Genomic DNA, 19,759 nt, shown 5'->3' on the forward strand with positions numbered 1-19,759 from the left:
CATTCTCTCAAGGATCTTCCTATTCTAAAATGTGGTCATATCACTACTTTGCCATAAACTTCAAAGGGTTCCTATCACCTATAGTACACTGTTAGACTCCACAGGAAATCACACAGGACTTTCCCTGTGATGAACCTAGAGCAGTGACTGGTGTGTGGAAGACATATTCATTAATAACTGTTAATATAATTACAATATTCTAATGTAATAATTATAATTATATAATAAGTATCAATAGCTTTTGTTACGATAAAAGTATTTATAATGATAATTAGCATATTAGTGATAAAAAGACAACCCCCCTCCCCAAGCAGTCCCTCTCTACCTAACTGTCCATTATGTAATTCTAAAGTGCTCTGGCAAAGTGGACATGCCAGAAAAAATATGAGTTTTTCTACTTTGTAAGTTAGTTATAACTAGTTTTGATCATGTGAAAACATGAACAAGCCTGTAATGAAAAACAGAATGCAATCAGCCCCTGGCTGTGACATAAAGCTCCTGACCCAGTAATGAGAAAGGCCATAATTTTCCAATCATGCTGCCCAGTCTGCAGCATTGCCACAAGTTAAACAGATATCAAAACAGAGTGAAATTATTGACTCTGACGGGCTCTGTGTCCTAATAAATGCAATATCATATAGCAGAAAATGTTCCAGACAAGGAAAAATGTGGGAAGGAAACAGACACTTACTAAGCAGCTATTGTGCATTAAATGTTTTCTGTATACATGCCCATTTAAAGCTCATAAGTCTATCAATTAACAAACATTATCCTGCTTACTGCTGAGGCAAAGAGGCTTGTAAGTTGTGCTGTGTTATACAGCTAATGAAGTGACCCTGAGCAGACCACTTCACTTAAGCAGCTACTACGCTCTGTTAGCCTGATGTGTTCATACCACTCAAGTCAGTTTCTCAGGAAATTCCCATACCTGGCCATCTTCACTGTTAAAATTGTAATACAGGGTCTTGCCTTTTATCACTCCCCCCCCTGCTCAATTTGTAAATTCCACAGAGAGCTGTATCTATCTGGTTCACACCTTTGGGACCGAGAGCTAGCATAGCCCCTGGCTTCTAGTAGGTGCTCAGTAAATGCTTGTTTAATTAACTTTCTCATTTTTAAAAAGAGATACCTGGAGCATGGGACCTGTAAAATTCCTGTCAGTTCTGTGTTGCTGGTGATAAGGTTCTGACCTGGCCAAGACAGAGACCTGAGAAGGACTTCGTATTTCCCAGCAGCTGATGTTGTAGGAAGAACATGAATGCAGATGCCCTGGGTGTTGGTTCTTGTCAGAAATTCTATCCAGGTCCAGACCTGTATAGGAAGTAGGGTTTAGTCTTCCTGAAAAAAGATGCACACAGTCCATTTTATTGTACAGAGTTTTACATGAATCACCACAAAGACACAGTTGGTGGAGCTGAAACAGTAAATATGGAGAAGCCATGAAGATTAAAATAGAATAATAATGATTCTTGGTTTCTAGTTCCTGTCTACGACTTGCCCCTCAGGAGACAAGTCAGGACTGTTCACCATCTAATCCTAGAAGCTTAGCTGGATTCTAATCCTGGCTCTTGAAATTTCAGATTGCTGTTATTCAGTTGCCCAGTCATGTCCAACTCTTTGCGACCCCATGGACTGCAGCATGCCAGGACTCCCCGTCCCTCACCATCTCCCAGAGTTTGCCCAAGTGCATGTCCATTCGGTGATGTGAACTAGCCATCTCATCCTCTGATACCCTCTTCTTCTGCCCTCAATCTTTCCCAGCATCAGGGACTTTTCCAATGAGTCAGCTGTTCACATCAGATGACCAAAATATGGAGTTTCAGCTTTAGCGTCAGTCCTTCCAACGAGAATTCAGGGTTGATTTTCCTTAAGATTGAGTGGTTTGTTCTCCTTGCTGTCCAAGGGACTTTCAGGAGTCTTCTGCAGCACCATAGTTTGAAGGCATCAATTCTTCGGCCTTTCGCCTTCTTTATGGTCCAGCTCTCACAGCCCAAACACTCATGTTTAAAATGGAGGTAATGTATCTGTTAGATTGAAACATATAAAATTACCATTTTGGTGGGGCACATGGGTCAGATATTGACAACTTCATATAACTCAACTTAATACATTATAGGATTGTTGTAGGTGAAATGAATAATGCATGTAGAGCACTTACCATAATGCCTGTCACAAAAGTACTCAATATATGCAAGCCATGATGATCATAATGATTTTTATCTGAGATGGCAACTGAGGTCTTACTGGACTCCTGCCTTTGGTTTAATTTTTCTAAGTGGTACCAATCAAATGACTAGCTTTATCTGACCATATTTTAAGGGTAAAGAGCAAGCAGGTAGTCCCTGAAGCCCACTCTTCCCAGTTTGTTGTCTTGGACATAATACTGGACAAGAATTACAGGGGTCCCAAATAGACATGTTCATGCTGCAAAGACCCTTGTGGACATATTCCCAGAGCTTCTCCATATACTGAGTGATCACCTTGAAGACTTGACCTCACACTGCCCACTTTGTGTTGCTGTGACCCCAACTGAGTCATTTAATATTTGAGTGCCATGTCATTTAATATTTGTTTCATTTTCTTTTTCTTTTTTGGATTTTATTTTCTTTTTTTAATTTTTTAAAAATATAAATTTATTTATTTTAATTGGAGGTTAATTACTTTACAATATTGTATTGGTTTTGCCATACATCAACATGAACCCGCCACAGGTATACACGTGTTCCCCATCCTGAACCCCACTCCATCCTCCCTCCCTGTACCATCCCTCTGGGTCGTCTCGGTGCACCAGACCCAAGGATCCAGTATCCTGCATCAAACCTGGACTGGCAATTCATTTCATATATGATATTATACATGTTTCAATGCCATTCTCCCAAATCATCCCACCCCCTCCCTCTCCCACAGAGTCCAAAAGATGTTTTACACATCTGTGTCTCATTTGCTGTCTCGCATACAGGGTTATCGTTACCCAACAAATACTCATTGAGTATTTCCTTGATTTTACTCATTTGAGTATTTCCTTGGTTTTAGGCAAAAATGTACTGCTTTCACAAACAAAACTTTACCCTCATGGTAATGTTGTCATTCATTATCAATTCATTCCATACATATTTATTGAACACTTAGTAGATGTCAAAGATTATATTAGTCAATGGATAAAATGGTGACTAAGTGAAAGATAGTTCCTGGGAGCTAAAACAGACATTAAAAACATACCCTTATACAAGTAAACGGGCTTCCCAGGTGGCTCAGTGGTAAGGAATCTGCCAGCCAAGGCAGGAGACACAGGAGACGTGGGTTTGATCTTTGGGTTGGGAAGATCCTCTGGAGGAAGAAATGGCAACCCCCCTCCAGTATCCCATGGACAGAGGAACCTGGTGGGCTACAGTCCATGGGGTTGCAGAGTTGGACATGACTTAGCATTTGAGCATGGACATATGCATATACAAGTAAATATAAAATTTGAATTGTGTGAAGTACTATGAATGGTATCATGGTAGCAAGAAGTATAGAACTTTTTAAAAATTAATTTTTATTGGAGTATAGTTGCTTTTTGACATTGTGTTAGTTTCTACTGCACAGCAAAGTCAATCGGCTATACATATACCCATTCTTTTTAGGATTTCCTTCCCATTTAGGTCACCAAAGAACACTGAGTAGAGTTCCTTGAGCTTCACAGTAGGTTCTCATTAGTTATTTATTTTATGCATAATATCAATAGTATATACATGTCAATCCCAATCTCCCAATTCATCCTACCTCCACTTCTCCCCACCCTGGTGTCCATACATTTGTTCTCTACATCTTTGTCTCTAATAAACACAGAGCTTTGACCTAGTTGTATGAGGGCTTCTCAGGTGACTCAGTGGTAAAGAATCTGCCTGCCAAGCAAGAGATGTTGGGTTTGACTCCTGCACTGGGAAGATTCCCTGGAGAAGGAAATGGCCATGTACTCCAGGATTCTTGCCTGGTAAATCCCATGGGCAAAGAAGCCTGGCAGGCTACAGTCCATGAGGTCGCAAAGAGTCAGACACAACTTAGCAACTAAACAACAACGGATGTAGGACAGATGCTGATGACTAGCACTCAACACCTTTGAAAGATGTCTAGGACATGTGGTTCTGTGCCAGAATATAGGGATTAGAGAATGGAGTGTGGACCACTTGCATTCATAACTTGCCCCTCAACCAGATGCTCTTGGGTATGGTGCAACCTACACAGATGTATGGGAAAGCCTGGATCAGGGGGCTTTCTGGAGGAAATACTGTTAGAACTCTTGTTACCTGAGATGTGTAGAAACTAACTGTAAATATGAGAAGATGTGTGTTTGTATTCAGTAGCGTTGAGAGTTGGAGTAGTGCTTGAGGCAAAGAAAATTGTGTGTGCAAAACCCTGTGGCAGGAAAAAACAGGATCCACTTTAAAAAAAAAAGGCCAATGAAACTAGAGTTCATGGAGTAATGAAGGGCAAAGTGGCAAGCAAAACCCAAGAAATAAGCAGAGATCAGAATTTATGTGCCTTGCAAGAATATACAATGGAGAAAAGACAATCTCTTTAGCAAGTGGTGCTGGGAAAACTGGTCAACCACTTGTAAAAAAATGAGACTAGAACACTTACTAACACCATTCACAAAATAAACTCAAAAATGGATTAAAGATCTAAATGTAAGACCAGAAACTATAAAACTCCTAGAGGAAAACATAGGCAAAACACTCTCTGACATACATCACAGCAGGATCCTCTATGACCCACCTCCCAGAGTAATGTAAATAAAAGCAAAAATAAATGGGACCTAATTAAACTTAAAAGCTTTTGCACAATGAAGGAAACTATAAGCAAGGTGAAGAGACAGCCTTCAGAATGGGAGAAAATAATAGCAAATGAAGCAACTGATAAAGAATTAATTTCCAAAATATACAAGCAGCTCATGCAGCTCAATACCAGAAAAATAAACCACCCAATCAAAAAATGGGCCAAGAACTAAACAGACAGTTCTCCAAAGAAGACATACAGATGGCTAACAAACACATGAAAAGATGCTCAACATCACTCATTATCGGAGAAATGCAAATCAAAACCACAGTGAGGTACCATCTCACACCGGTCAGAATGTGAAGCTCGCTCAGTCGTGTCCAACTCTTTGCGACCCCATGGACTGCCTACCATGCTCCTCCATCCATGGGATTCTCCAGGCAAGAATACTGGAGTGGGTTGCCATTTCCTTCTCCAGGAGATCTTCCCAACCCAGGTATCAAAGTCGGGTCTCCCGCATTGCAGGCAGACACTTTACCATCTGAACCACCAGGGAAGCTCAAAATGTCTACAAACACTAAATGGTGGACAGGGTGTGGAGAAAAGGGAACCCTCTTACACTGTTGGTGGGAATGCAAACTAGTATAGCCACTATGGAGAACAGTGTGGAGGTTCCTTAAAAAAATGAAAATAGAACTGCCTTATGACCCAGAAATCCCACTGTTGGGCATATACACCGAGGAAACCAGAATTGAAAGAGACATGTGTACCCCAATGTTCATTGTAGCACTGTTTACAATAGTTAGGACATGGAAGCAACCTAGATGTCCATCAGCAGATAAATACATAAGAAAGCTGTGACATATACACAATGGAATATTACTCAGTTATTAAAAAGAATGCATTTGAATCAGTTCTAATGAGGTGGATGAAACTGGAGCCTATTATACAGAGTGAAGTAAGTTAGAAAGAAAGACGCCAATATAGTATATTAACACATATATATGGAATTTAGAAAGATGGTAATTATGACCCTATATGCGAGACAGCAAAGAGACATAGGTGTAAAGAACAGACTTTTGGACTCTGTAGGAGAAGGCGAGGGTGGGATGATTTAAGAGAATAACATTGAAACATGTGTATTACCATATATGAAATAGATCGCCAGTCTAGGTTCGATGTATGAGACAGGGCACTCAGGGCCAGTGAACTGGGACGACCCTGAGGGTTGGGATGAGGAGGGAGGTGGGAGAGGGGTTCAGGATGGGGGACACATGGACACCCATGGCTGATTCATGTAAATGTATGCCAAAAACCACTACAATATTGTAAAGTAATTTGCCTCCAGTTAAAATAAATAATTTACCAAAAAAAAAAAACAAACCAAAAAACTGTGGGCCTTGGAAGGGATTTTGGCCTCATCACGAATGCAATGAAGAGTCATGTAACTGTTTTTAGTAGATGACAGTAACAGAATTACATTTTTGTTTTTCAGGATTATTTTGGATGTTAAGAGGAAAGTGGATTGGAGAAAGTTGGCAATGGTGCATACAGGGCAGTCAGGTTGGATGATGCTACAGGTGAGAATTGATAGTAGCTTGTAATAGTGTGGCATTCAAGGAGATGGGAAAATTGTACATTTCAATAAATACTAGGAGGTGAACTTGATAGAGTTGCCGATTGATTGAATACTGGGGACACGGAGAGGAAACAGTCAAGGACAATGCCAAAGGTTTTGGCTTGTGGAATGGTATGGATGCTGAAGTCATATCTTGTGATAGAGAATCCTTGAAGAAGCCCGTGTTGGACAGGAGAGAGGCTTAAGTGGCATCCAAGTGGAATTATCAGATAGGTCATAAGACCTATCAGCAGAGGAGAGAGATGTGTCAAAGACAGACATTTCTGAGGTGACTTTACAAAAGTAGCAATTGAAATCATAGGCATGATTGAGATCACCGAGGTAAGGAACATAAATAAGGCTAGATGGCTTAGAAATGAGCCTGCAGGAACTCCAAACTTGCTGGCCAGGTGGGTGAAGATAAAAGTTCTTATATTCATTTTCCAGAAATTATGGTTCTGAAAATTTGAGTAATTTGCCTAAGGCAAGCAGCTAGCAAATGGTGAAGGTGGAATTTAAATCTGTATTCTTTATATTCCAGAACTCTCATTCACCTACTATATCACAGTTTTCAGTCTTTAAACAGTTTTTGAAAACTTTGAAGACTGTTCCCATTATTTGATTCAGCATTGAATAACTATTTTCTTCAATACAGCTTTCTTAAAAAGTAGCCTAAAAGAAACACATAGCTGAGAGTGAGGAGCAAAAGGCAAAGTGGGCGCTCTAAAGAAGGATAAAAGCCAAACTCTACCAGCCCCCGGGAGCCAAGAATTCACCAGCCTAACATAATTAGGTGTTCGCTTAACACTCAGTGATTAAATGACTTGACACCAACTTCTTTATGAGGGAAAAAAAAATTAGTGTGAGGTGCAGCAGACACCTTCAGGCTCTTTAACAAAACCTGCCATCATGGCTGGAGTCTGCCGCTGCCTGCTTCCTTAGTAACTGCACTCTCACACCTCCGTGGAACATGCTGGCACTCCCCTCTCCCTGTTTCAGGTCAAAAAGCTGAGAAATGGGTCCCAGCAAGTTCTGGTTATGAGGTGCTGAACTGCTGCTGCGTCTGTTGTAGGCAGCATCCCCTGGCATTGGATGGCATGGGAATAAGTCCAAGAGTTTTGTGAAATAAGCTAGAACTTAGAAAATTTGGGGAAGAGCTTTCTAGGTCGATTCTGTCCTGAGATGACTGGGTGGCATTGGTTGCATCTTATAAATTCCATTAGATTTCTCTCTCTTCATAATTAGAAGCCAGGAGGAGATTCTGACATGGAAACAGCCCTAAAAGGAAAACCGAAAAGAAGGGTTTAAATGACATGGCTCTGATAGGCCAGGAGGACTGAAAATTTCACTTTAATTTTTTAAGGGCATGAAAGTGATTCATGTAATCAAATGCTAAGCAAACTCAAACAAAGTATTCTCACCTACCCAGTTCAGTTCAGTTCAGTCACTCAGTCATGTCTAACTTTTTGCAACCCCATGGACTGCATCACGCCAGGCTTCCCTGTCCATAACCAATACGCACCCACTTACATAAATGAAATTTAAGGTTTTAAAATGTCTTACCTAGAAGCAGGACACTTGAAAAGAATCCAAGTTAGGAAAAATTTGGGGCTGCATAGAAATTGATTGCAGACAAAGGTGTCCCTTCTGGGATAGCCACTTCATATTCCTTGTTTTGTAGAAGTTCAAATTAATATTTAGCTATCATGGAACCTTCTTCTACCTCCAAGAGCTCACAGGGATCAGGAAGTGGCCTCTACCTAAACTGATCAGTTTTCATCTGGTAATGGTGACTCTCCTTGGCTTACCAAAAAAGCAGTAACTTGTACATCTCAGAAGATGGAAGTGACTAGGAGCATTGGGCTGTTGTTCATAGCTTTTAGATTCTTATGACACTTCTCAGTTTCTCTAATATGACCATGTGGGTGGGATGAAGCAATGAAGAAAGCATTAGGTATGGAGTCTAAGAATCTTAAGTTTCAGTCCTTATCCCACAATTTGCCAGGTGTGTGACCTTGGCTAAGTCTTCTAATTTAGGTAACCAAACATGTGTTGATTCTGACTAGCGGGCTTGCTGCTACTGCTAAGTCGCTTCAGTCGTGTCCGACTCTGTGCAACCCCATGGACTGCAGCCTACCAGGCTTCACCATCCATGGGATTTTCCAGGCAAGAACACTGGAGTGGGTTGCCATTTCCTTCTCCAATGCATGAAAGTGGAAAGTCGTGTCTGACTCCCAGCGACCCCATGGACTGCAGCCCAGCAGGCTCCTTCATCCATGGGATTCTGCAGGCAACAGTACTGGAATGGGGTGCCATTGCCTTCTCCCAGGCTTAGGCAATGCTTTGAGAGGCTTTGGGGGCGAAGTGGGGAACTCTTGGGCCCTGGAAGGCGCAAATGGAGGCGGCAGCGATCACCTAAATCAGAAAGTGGCGGGTAAGTTTTTTCAAAGGTTTGCGTAGAGTGGGAGGGAGCTCGCCAGGGCGCCTGATCACAGCATCCTGTAAGTCCTCGCCTCTCTCCTCTGCTGATTTTTTCTTCCTTCTTCTCTTTCAATCTTTCCACAGCCAAATAATTGGTCTTTCAGGCTTTTTCAAAGAATTTGTAATTTTTTCTAAGGGCAGTGGGAGCTAGGGGATGATCTTGAGCCAGAAAGTAGCATAGTTAGGTGTGTATGTTAGAAAGATCTCCCTGGTGTCAGGTGGGTTGGGTAGAGATGAGGATAGATACAGAAAAACAATCAGGAAACATCTGCAATTTTCTAAGCAAGATATATGAGTGCAAAAATTAGGAAAATGATAACAAACATAGAAAGAAGGTGACCGATATGAGACATATTAAGAAAATAGGAAAGTGGAAGTTGATATGAGCCTAAGGGAGGAAAAATGACTTACAGATTTCTGGTATGCACTACTCTATAGATTAAGCTGCCTTTACTGAGCTAATAAATAAAGGGAAAGGGTCAGGCTTTATGTTTGATGAACATGAATTTCTTGGGAGAAAGCTCAATTTGAATTTCATATAAAAGATCTTAGATGGACATGTGTGGTGAACAGCTCTGGTACAAACCAGGAGAGAGTCTTAGTAAGAGATAAGGCTTTTGACGCCAAATAGTTATACATAGTAGATGAAGTTGTGAACGCAGATAAATCACACAGAGGGGGCACTCACAATAAAAAAAGGACTGAGAACAGAACCCTCTGGGAACATTAAGCACTTAAGAGGCAGATGGTAGAAGGAGAGCCAGGAAGTACAATAAGTAATTATCAAAGCAAGTAAAGGACAATCAGAAGAAAGAATAAAGTAAAAAGCAAAAAAAAAAAGAAGAAGAAGAAGAAAAAGGTCATAAGGAACCCTGGAGAAGAAAAAGCTTCAAGGAAAGCATGGCCATTAGTGTCAAAGTCACTAGACAACTAAGTATGATAGGAACCCAAAAATAGTTGCCTGAAATGAGTTGAAAAGATGGAATAAGAGGTATGTGGAGGCATTGTGTAAGTTCACTTATAAAAGGAAAATAGCTTATAGATAATAAGTAGGGGGATAAAAGAATTTTTTTTTTTCAATTAGAAGAGACTTGAGCCTATTTCTATCCTTACAAACTAGGAAGAAATGGCCAGAATGAAAGAGAAATTAGATAGAGGAGCCTATAGATGTGGTCAGAGTCTTAGAGGTTGAGTGACTAGAACCTTGTTTAAGGGAGAAGGCTAAACTTTAGGTAGGTTCTTTTCTTCCTTTGAGACCAGTAAGAGGGAAATAAGAAAAGTTGTTTGATTATTTTTAAAGGGGTGGGTAAGAGCTCATGGAAATTCTCAGTGACAATTATTGTTTTTGTGGTGTGAGAAAGTCAAATTCAAAGAGTGTGGGAGAAAAGGGCTAATTATGTGTTCAAGGAATCTGATAGTTTGTAGTAGCTGTGAATTCAACAGACCCAGACCAGGGAAATATTCAAAGATTAAAGGACATCAAGGAAGATCCAGCTGAAATTTAAGGCCTTATCTCAAGGGTGGCGTCAATCTAGAGAATAGTGATTTTTCTCCATTAGTACACAGCTACTAAAGTATAAGAATGCAGAATGTGAATGTTTGCATTCATTTATGATGGGGATTTGCTTTAAGGTAGACAGCTAAGGAGCCAAGGTGGAAGGAGTTCAAATTGTAAGCCAGGGAGTTGTTGATTGATGAACCATAAGGCTCTGTGTGAAAGGATGAAAGTCCACAGAAGAGACCTGGTGGACCTGGAGTAAAGTGAGGGGAAAAGAGAGAGAGAGAGTTTGAAGGTTAAAGTTAAAAAAAAAAAAATGGATTTTAAAATTCGGCATGGGGCAGAGCTGGATGTGTCAGAGCAAAGCAGTCGGAATGGATTGCTAAGTGAAAAAGTGGGTAGACTGAGAGGGATTGAGGACACCTGGATCAAGGTTACTGATCTGACTGTCCACAAATGAAGGCATATAGGATCACGACAGGGGCATGGGTAAAGAGAAAAATTGCTGAGATGTTACATAGAGTTGAGGGTGTTACAAATAACTGAATTATAGTGTTAGAGTTTTATATGGGATCCCATAAGCAGAATCTTTTGTTCAATGTCAGTTTGAAGCCAATTAAGACAAGAGTTAAAACAGGTGAGAATCAAAAAGGTGATCTTTATCACTGATAAAATTAATTTTCAACAATGTAGCTTATACCTGCCCATAAGTCTACTGTCCAATAATATTGAACCCTAGGCTGAGATACCCAGGCTTAGGAAACCCTGAACCTCTACAGGTTTCTTCTAGGGAGTGAGAGGCAGATGTCTCTCATATGACCAGAAATTAGGAAAGAAGATCCGGGGAGGGAGGAGCGTTCAGGATGGGGAACACGTGTATACCTGTGGCGGACTCATGTTGATATATGGCAAAACCAATACAATATTGTAAAGTTAAAAAATAAAATAAAATAAAAAAGAAAGAAGAGATTCTAAAAGGAGAGGGACAGAAAGGGACAGATGTAGGCATGCCTATATCCTTGGCCAGGCTCATAAATCATTTAGGTCATCCAACTTCATGAAGGGAGAAGAAAGGATCTAAGAGTATAAAACTAGTGATACTTTTTCCACATGAAAGGAAGTATAAGGATTAGAAACAGATTTTTACCTCTCATGTCTTGAATCAGAAAAATACATCATCCTAGGTGTTCCAAGTAGAAAGACTTAAAAAAAATGAAGCATACAGTTATATACAGTAAACATGCAGAGTAGAATTCTAGGAAAATTCTCATCAGCCTTGTAGAAAGGAGTAACAATGGTGAGATGCTTTAGAGCAATTCAGCGCATGAGCTTATGCCACCTAATCTATAGCACGAAGAAACTGACGCAGATGGCAGTTGATTATATGTCAAAAGAAAGTTCTGTGGTATAACACTGAAGTGGTAGAGGGAAGCCAGGAGGACAACGATTCCTTCTCAGGGCCCCATGATACATATGGTGTGGGAAAGTAAGTACCGTCTGTTTTGAACTGAAAGTGAGAACATGGCTTTTGAAGGCAGCCTTATTTCCACTTAGTAAGAAATTGAAAGGCTGAAAAGGTAGAGGTTTTCATTTTCCATGAAATGTGGATCCCAGTGTGCACAATGAAAACAGGAGAGTGAAGAGAGTACACATCAGTGACTTAAAAAGAGAGAGAGAGCAAGAAGTGGAATAGAGATATCAATGTTGTTAGCTTTTACCATGAGATGGGAGAGACAAAGCTGGTTCAGCTTGGCTCCAACCAACAAGTGGATGTTCACAGGGCATCCATGTGACTCCACTGAAGGGGAGATGGATATGATCTTTGTCAGGGATATCTTGGTTGTAAAAAATACAAACCTCTCCAGCTAAAGAAAGGGATTAGAGAAAATGTATAAAACCGGGCACAAAAAAGAAAGTTCGGTCTCAGGAACTGGAAAAAACCTAGACTACTCTGTCTGTCTCTCTCTGCAACAAGTATTCCCACTGACACTTTGATCAGCGCATCTACTTCATTCTTTTCTCTGTCAAGACAAGTTTTATCTGCCTTGGCATGAACGAAGTACATGGGATAGACATGCATCTAAGAAGTTCCTGCAGTGCAGACAGAGTCTAAAGGAAAAGTACAGATCCTGGAACAGTGAGGACATAGGAAAAAGCAAGATGAGAGATAAGGTCTTATCTATTCCATTATCTCTAATTCCTAGGATTAATTTATCAGTCTTCTCTAAGGTTGTTATGAGAATCACATGAGAGAAATTTATAAAAGTAGAACATAAATATAAGGTATCTATTGAGATTGGACCAGGTAATTATCAATCCAGAAAATTTGAATTCTGTGTTCTACCCTGAGTTGTTTTTGAGTTTCCAGTCTTTTTCTTGGCTTCAATTATTGGGAATCTTTTGGAGATACATATATACATGCTCCAGTCCATGGGGTCATAAAGAGTCAACCATGACTTTGTGACTGAACAACAGCAACAAAATTTTACTTCCAGAAAAACATCTACTTCTGCTTTATTGACTATGCCAAAGCCTTTGACTGTGTGGATCACAACAAACTCTGGAAAATTCTTAAAGAGATGGGAATACAAGACCACCTGACCTGCCTCCTGAGAAATCTGTACGCAGGTCAAGAAGCAAGTTAGAACTGGACATAGAATAACAGATTGGTTCCAAATCAGGAAAGGAGTATGTCAAGGCTGTATATTGTCCCCTGCTTATTTAACTTATATGCAGAGTACATCGTGAGAAATGATGGACTAGATGAAGCACAAGCTGGAATCAAGATTGCCAGGAGAAATATCAATAACCTCAAATATGCAGATGATACCACACTTATGGCAGAAAGCAAAAAAGAACTAAAGAGCCTCTTGATGAAAGTGAAAGAGGAGAGTGAAAAAGTTGGCTTAAAACTCAACATTTTGAAAACTAAGATTATGGCATCTAGTCCCATCACTTCATGGTAAATAGATGAGGAAACAGTGGAAACAGTGAGAGACTTTATTTTCTTGGGCTCCAAAATCACTGCAGATGGTGACTGCAGCCATGAAATTAAAAGACACTTGCTTCTTGAGAAAAAAGTTATGACCAACCTAGACAGCATATGCTTTTGAACTGTGGTGCTGGAGAAGACTCAGTTCCTTGGACAGGAAGGAGATCCAACCAGTCCATCCTAAAGGAAATCAGTCCTGAATATTTATTGGAAGGACTGATGCTGAAGCTGAAACTTCAATGCTTTGGCCACCTGATGCAAAGAGCTGACTCATTTGAAAAGACCCTGATGTTGGGAAAGATTGAGGGTGGGAGGAGAAGGGGACAACAGAAGATGAATGGCTGAATGGCATCACTGACTCAATGGATATGAGTTTGAGTAAACTCCAGGAGTTGGTGATGGCCAGGGAAGCCCCGGTGTGCTGCAGTCCATGGGGTCGCAAAAGCCGGACATGACTGAGCAACTGAACTGAACTGAATCAGTTCTTTTTCTGTCCTTCATCACCATGATAACTATGTATTGACTTTTATACTCTAGCTTTTATATGTGTTTATAGGCTCAAATTAAATTCTTATTTAGGGTCATTAACCAAGATGTCTACTGTATCCTGAGTATAGCAGGACCCCTACTTTCTCTATCACCAGGTAGAAGACATGATCCTCAATGCCCTATTAACCTCTTGGTGGACCTTAGGCTTTTTGAGTCTTAAACAAGTCGTTTATAGTCCTAACCATGTAGTGGGTCACAAAGCAACTGATGATTTCTATGCTCCGTTGCCAGAGCCCACATGGTGATCAGGGTCCTGCCCCATTCCTGAACAGTACCATTTCTGCCTTTTCCACACTGCACACATTAGAGCCCTGATGGAAATTTAGGCAACTCTTTTCATGAAGAATGAAAAGGTATCCTGAGACAGTGCAAAGTGAGAGGATCAAGAATTGGGAAACTTACGTCACTAACTCATTCTCATAACACACCAGGGATAGATGGTCTCTGTCTCATAGTTTGAGTGTTTGGAGAGAGATCCACATGAATATGCCCTCTCTCTTGACAACTCTCTGTTTACCCAATTTACTCTTGTTCTCTTTATGAGTCACTCTTCAAGGTTTTCTCCCCAAATGTGGGGAAGCCAATCTGCTCTTTCAGAAAACCCATGAGAAAGGAATCTAGAGTCTCTGTGTCTACTTGAGTTTTGAAAACATCAGTATTCCAGATTTCAGGTAGGTAAGTAGATTCCTTTCTCCGCCCTGAGGTTTGCTGACTCTGAGTAGGGACAGACTGAACAGAGAAATAGTGAGAAGGATGATTTGCTTGTGGTTCTAACTCTCCACTCCTGAGGACTGGGATCAGTTTCCCAAATGCAAACATTTCTTGATACAGCTAGTTGAAGAAAATCAGTTTATTCCCTGAAAGAGGAAAGTATGTTCTTCCTGTTGACATGACTTTAAACCTGTATCTTGAGAAATAGAAACGCTGATAGTCCTTTTAAGGAATATTTGATTACTTTCTGAGCCTCTTTTTATTACAAAGAGCCTTCACATTGGTGGAAAACAGCATCTGAGTCTTATGTGATGAAAATGCCACTCCAAGTGGATTCTTTTTGATCCCCAAATTTCTTCTCTGATAAAATAAAGCCTGTTCTGCCACATTAAGATTCACATTATATCCTCTGTGTATGTGTGATTGTCATCAGATGTCTTGACCTGTCCCTAGTAGGTGAATCTTACTGTGCAGGACTCCACCATGTGGCACAAAAAATAGAATCACTTCTGAGGCACTGGAGGGAAGCCATGGCTAGCTGGTTCTGAAAAAGTTTGATCCTCCAACACTATTCTAAATGATGTACTTTCTCATATTTTGTCTCTGTTACTCTTGTAGTTAAATAGGATAAATGTGCTCTATATTTGGTAGTGTCTGGAATACCCTCCTTCAATCTGTTGGAGTGATCTAGTGGAGAAGTGAAAGAGATTAAAAGAGAAGAAAGCAGGGAGGGAAGAGGAAAGAAAATTAAAGGCCTAAGGATTTGAGCAATTTTGTCACTGGGAATTGCATTGAAATTGAAGGAAGTGCAAGCCAGTTTTAACCAATGAACTGAAAGAAAGTTTACTTTAAAAAGTAAAGATGATATACCTCATGGTAGATAAAATAGTGTGTGTTTATTATGACCTGGACATTTTACGAGAAGGATAGGAATTTAAGGAGAGCCACTTCCCTGCCCATAGACATGTTAGATAATATCAGACTTGAAAAAACAAAATTTGTAATATTGTTCTAGCCCTAAAGTCATGTAATTCTAAAGTGACAAGACTTACTAAGAAAACATCACAAGTGGGTCATATTAGGCTTTATGTAATCAGGAGCCAAAATACAGAATATAAGCTGTGGGATGACAGAAGAGAGCATCTCAAGTGGAGATGGCCCAGTTTTCATCCTTAAGATGCAGGATCATTCATCAGAGAAATACATCTCTTGGCTCAGCTGAGGCTTCATTGATTCCTTCTCCTATGGGCTGGTAGTTCTGTTTTTGATCTGTCAACTGCTGCTGCTGTTACAGATCTGGTAGCCAAGACCCATGGGTAATTCCTCCTCTCTACACTTTACTGTTAACAAGAATACTAGGTTTCTGACTCTTTTCTTTTTTACTAACTTGCTTCCTATACACCTTCAGCCATTTCAACTTCTTGTTCCTTTTTGGTTTTGAACTGTTTACTCCAGGGCTTACGATCAGCAAGATCATACTCAAAGAATAAGAGAAAGAGAGAAGGCTAAAGTTCAATGCCTTTGCATGTAAGCTCCTGAATATGGTTTCAGGGTATTTCAAATATTCTATTCTGAACAGTATGTAATGGTAATTGATAGTGCTGAAACTCAACAGTAGTTTTAAATGGATATCAACAGGATAAGATCCTGCTGCTGCTGCTGCTGCTGCTAAGTCGCTTCAGTCGTGTCCGACTCTGTGAGACCCCAGAGATGGCAGCCCACCAAGCTCCCCTGTCCCTGGGATTCTCCAGGCAAGAACACTGGAGTGGATTGCCATTTCTTTCTCCAGTGCATGAAAGTGAAAAGTGAAAGTGGAGTCTCTCAGTCGTGTCCAACCCTCAGCGACCCCATGGACTGCAGCCTTCCAGGCTCCTTCATCCATGGGTTTTTCCAGGCAAGAGTACTGGCGTGGGGTGCCATTGCCTTCTCCGGGATAAGATCCTACCTGTTCCCTATTCCGTTCCCAATTCTCTATCAGTCCTGCTCTCTTGGTTGCACCAAGGCTGCTCTCTCTTCCAGGTGACGGTTAAGCCTATCCCTCTCCTCCTCTCACATACGTTATGGAAGATGTCTTTGCTCTCTGCAGCTGTCAGGAGGATGTGGAGTAGGGAGTATGGCTCAATGAATACACAAATGTGCAGCTGGACCACAGCCCCTTCCAGAAGGTGGATGGAATATAAATCATTGAACTTGTACTTCTCAAGGAACTGGCTGCCATTGAAGGGCTTCTGTACACAAGGAACTGGAAGCAAGTGAGAAAAGTCCCAGTGGAAATAGGTCCTGCAATATTTGGAGAGGTTGGCTAAGACAGGGTATGAAAAGCAAATAATGAAACAAAGCTAAACACAACATGACGTCTGTTGAGCTTCAGTTTGTTTATCTCCGTTTGAGCTGAGGGGAGTCTCTGTCTTTCTTTTAGCATCTCCCTTTTGCCAGGTATTGGATCCACAATTTTTGTTTCTGAGTTAAACAAAATCTCTGCCCTAAAGTTTAGAAGTGGCAGGTATGGGGGTTGGCAGTGGTGATGGGGAAACAGACTTTTCTTTGATGGAATAATGGAACTTTAATGAAGTGTAATTGGTATACATTATTGTATTGTTTTCAGGTATACAACACAGTGATTTGATATTTTTATACGTTATGAAATGATCACCATGATAAGCCTAGTTACCATCTAAGTCTAGTATACCCAGCCATCATACAAAGTTATTGCAATATTATTGACTGTATTTCCTATGTCATACCTTACAACCCCATGACTTATTTGCTTTGTAACTGAAGTGTGTACCTCTTAACCCCCTTCCCCTAACTACCCATCTTCTCATGTCCCTTTCTTCTGGCCATTATCAGTTTGTTCTCTCTATGTTCTCTCAATCATCAAAACAATTTCTGCCTTGTTCGTTGGTTTTTAAGATTCCACACATAAGTGAAATCATACACTTTTTGTGTTTCTCTGTCATATATCAAAATAATACCCTGTAGATCCATCAGTGTTGTTGCAATGGCATAATTTCATTCTTTTTTTATGATGCGTTTTGTTTGCGTGTGTATACCACATCTTCTTCATTCATCTATCAATGGACACTTCAGTTGCTTCTATATCCTGGTGGTTGTAAACAATGCTGCAATGAATATTGGGGTGCATATATCTCTTTGAATTAACATTTTCATTCTTATTCAGATAAATACCCAGAGGTGAGATTGTTGAAGTGTATAGTAGTTCTATTGTTAACTTTTGGAGGAACCTCTGTACTGTTTTCAGGAGGGGCTATACCAATTCATATTCTCACTAACAGTGCTTGGGTTTTCCCTCTTCTCCACATCCTCCCAATACTTGTTATTTTTTTGTCTTTTTAATAATAGCCATTCTAACAGGTGTGAGGTGATATTTCACTGTGACTTTGATTTGCATTTCCCTATTGACTGGTGATGTTGAACATCTTTTTTTTTTAATTTTATTTTATTTTTAAACTTTACATAATTATATTAGTTTTGCCAAATATCAAAATGAATCCACCACAGGTATACATGTGTTCCCCATCCTGAACCCTCCTCCCTCCTCATACCATCCCTCTGGGTCGTCCCAGTGCACTAGCCCCAAGCATCCAGTATCGTGCATTGAACCTGGACTGGCATCTCGTTTCATACATGATATTTTACATGTTTCAATGCCATTCTCCCAAATCTTCCCACCCTCTCCCTCTCCCACAGAGTCCATAAGGCTGTTCTATATATCACTGTCTCTGTTACTGTTTCGTACACAGGGTTATTGTTACCATCTTTCTAAATTCCATATATATGCGTTAGTATACTGTATTGGTGTTTTTCCTTCTGGCTTACTTCACTCTGTATAATAGGCTCCAGTTTCATCCACCTCATTAGAACTGATTCAAACAACATCTTTTCACGTACCTTTTTTCCATCTGCATGTCTTGCCTGGAAAAAAAAGCTATTTAGATCCTTTGCCAATTTTTATTTTTATTTTTTCCCTCATCAGTGTCCTTTATTTTTTTTTTAATTTTATTTTGTTTAACTTAAATTGGCTTGTTGTGTTTTTTTAATGAGTTCTTTGTGTATTTGGGGCATTAACCTTTTGTGAGACATATCATTTGCAAGTATCTTCTCCCATTTAGTAGGTTGCCTTTTCATTTCGTTGATGATTTCCTTTGGTGTAGAAAGATTTTTTAGTTTGATGTTATCCCATTTGTTAATTTTTGTTTTATTGACATTGCCTGTGGAGATAGATCCAAAAAATGATTTTATGACCAATGTCAAAGAACTTTCTGGCTATATTTTCTTCTAGGAGTTTTGTTTTCAATCTTACATTTAAGTCTTCAAACTATTTTTAGTTTATTTTTATATATGGTTTAAGAAAGTGACCTCACTTCATTCTTTTGCAGAGAGTTGGCCAGTTTTCCCAACACTATTTATTGAAGAGACTATCTTTTGCCCTGTGGTATGTTGCTACCTCCTTTGTCATAGATTAATTGACCATATAAGTGTAGATGTCTTTCCAGGGTCTCTGTTTTGTTCTTTTGATCTGTGTGTGTGTTTTTATGCCAGTACCATATTGTTTTGATGACTATAGCTTTACACTGGTAGTATCGCTTGAAGTCAGGGAGCTTGATGCCTCCAAGTTTGCTCTTGTTTCTCAAGGTTGCTTTAGCTTTTTGAGGTCTTTAAAGTTCCATACAAATTTTACAAGTATTTGTTCTAGTTCTCCAAATATGTCATAGTATTTTGATATAGATTACATCGAACCTATAGATTGCTTTGGGTAATATGAATATTTGAACAATATTAATTCTTCCAGTCCATGAGGGTGATGTATATTTCCATGTATTTGTATCTTTTTCAATTTCTAGTGTTAATGTCTATTGTTTATACAGTATAGGTCTTTCGATTCCATGGTTAAATTTATTCCTAAATAGTTTTTATGACACTGGGATTTTTTTTTTAATTTGCCTTTCATAAAGATTATCATTAGTGCATTAAAATACAACAGATTTTTGTATATAAATTTTGTATCCTGCAACTTTACAGATTCATGTATTAGTTCTAATAGTTTTTTACTTTTATTTTTTTGTAGAGTCTTTAGGGTTTTCTATATATAGAAATCAGTTATAAATAGTAACAGATAGTTGCAAATAGTTAC

At 39.7% G+C, this 19,759-nt stretch overlaps 1 long non-coding RNA gene across 2 annotated transcripts in view; it reads left to right on the forward strand.

Annotated features, from left to right (window-relative positions):
* The window catches only part of LOC147356310 (uncharacterized), a 567,448-nt gene that overhangs the window by 498,844 nt on the left and 48,845 nt on the right, over positions 1-19,759 (forward strand). For both annotated transcript variants that reach the window (XR_015142699.1, XR_015142710.1), the window contains one exon: positions 6,251-6,335. This is a non-coding gene — a long non-coding RNA (uncharacterized LOC147356310). The remainder of the gene's footprint in view (positions 1-6,250; positions 6,336-19,759) is intronic.

The sequence above is a fragment of the Bos grunniens genome, chromosome 16 (assembly GCF_055505025.1).
Source record: "Bos grunniens cultivar Pamir isolate PY7600 chromosome 16, Bosgru_T2T1.0, whole genome shotgun sequence".
Taxonomy (NCBI): Eukaryota; Metazoa; Chordata; class Mammalia; order Artiodactyla; family Bovidae; genus Bos; species Bos grunniens.